The sequence below is a fragment of the Myotis brandtii genome, unplaced genomic scaffold (assembly GCF_000412655.1).
Source record: "Myotis brandtii unplaced genomic scaffold, ASM41265v1 scaffold904, whole genome shotgun sequence".
Lineage (NCBI taxonomy): Eukaryota > Metazoa > Chordata > Mammalia > Chiroptera > Vespertilionidae > Myotis > Myotis brandtii.
The window spans coordinates 104,108-105,657 of NW_005371715.1; the positions used below are offsets into that span (position 1 = coordinate 104,108).

General features: G+C 55.8%; 1 protein-coding gene across 1 annotated transcript in view; it reads left to right on the forward strand.

The window, feature by feature from the left end:
* Positions 1-1,550, forward strand: part of EYS (eyes shut homolog (Drosophila)) — an 815,396-nt gene that overhangs the window by 37,468 nt on the left and 776,378 nt on the right.

Here is a 1,550-nt window from a genome sequence, read left to right on the forward strand (position 1 = left end):
CTATATAATAAAAGGGTAATATGTAAATTGACCCTAACAGCAGAGTGACTGGGAATGACTGGTCACTATGACACACACTGACCACCAGGGGGCAGATGCTCAATGCAGGAGCTGCCCTCTGGTGGTCAGTGCGTTCCCACAGGGGGAGCTCTGCTCAGCCACAAGCCAGGCTGATGGCTGCCAACACAGCAGTGGTGGTGGGAGCCTCTCCTGCCTCTTCAGCAGCACTAAGGATGTCTGACTGCAGCTTAGGTCTGCTCCCTGCTGGCAAGTGGACATCTCCCGAGGGCTGCCAGGCTGCCAGAGGGATGTCTGTCTGCCAGCTTAGGCCCGATTCCCCAGGGAGCGGGCCAAAGCCAGCAGGTGGACATCCTCCGATGATTCCCAGACTGCAAGAGGGCATAGGCCGGGCTGAGGGACCCCCCCGAGTGCACAAATTTTTGTGCACCAGGCCTCTAGTCTATATATATAAAAGCCTAAGCGATCATCCAACTGTTCAACCGTCTGACCGGTAGCTATGATGCGCAATGACCACCAGGGGGCAGATGCTCTGACTGGTAGCTATGACACGCACTGACTACCAGGGGGCAGATGCTCAACACAGGAGCTGCCGAGCTGTGGTGACGTGGCAGCTGCAGTTCTCAGGGATGCACCCAGAACCAGAGAGGAGGGAGCCTGATCCCGGGCTGTGTCACCTGAGAACCACCCTCTCGCAATCCAGGACCACTCAGGGGATGTCAGAGATCTGGTTTAGGCTCGATCCCCACAGGCCAGGCCGAGGGACCCCACTGGTGCATGAATCCGTGCACTGGGCCTCTAGTCCTATCTAATAATAGACAAAGATTGAAATTAACCATACCTCCTCTATGCTTCCCATTGGCTAATCAGTGAGATATGCAAATTAACTGCCAAGAAAGATGGTGGTTAACCGCCAAGAAAGATGGCGGTTAATTTGCATACGTAGGCACAATGCTGGGAGGCTAAAGGGGAAGGACGGAAGAAGCCGCCTGCCACTGAGGGTGATCGGAAACCCAGGCAGCAGCCAAGAGCTGGGTGGTAGGGCAAAGGCGGCCCGGCCTGTGATCGGAGAAGCGGGAGAACCAGGCCACCTTTGCCCGCCCCCTGCCAGTGATCGGAGAAGTCAGGCAATTGCTTCTCCCGCAGCGACCCAGGCCGGGACCCAGGAGGCACAGCAGCTGGTCTTGCCTTGCAGCCCAGAAAAGCCCATCATTGGGTCCGGGGCTGCAAGGCAAGACCCGCCCCCAGAAGACCCAGCAGCGGGTCTTACCTTGCGGCCCCAGAACCTCCCATCAGCGGGTCTAGGGCTGCAGGGCAAGGCCCGCCCCAGAAGCCCCAGCTACTTTAAAAATAGAACGATCTCCTTTTGAGCCAATCTGTTTAGATTCAGGATTAGTAAAACAGTATGGAACTAATGAAATATAATGATAGGAATTAGGAAGTGTGACACTGATGGTTCTGGGCATGTGAAGGGTGAGGGACAGAAGGGTACACATGGTCTTCCCTTCAGTTCTGCTGGAGAGATGAGCTCC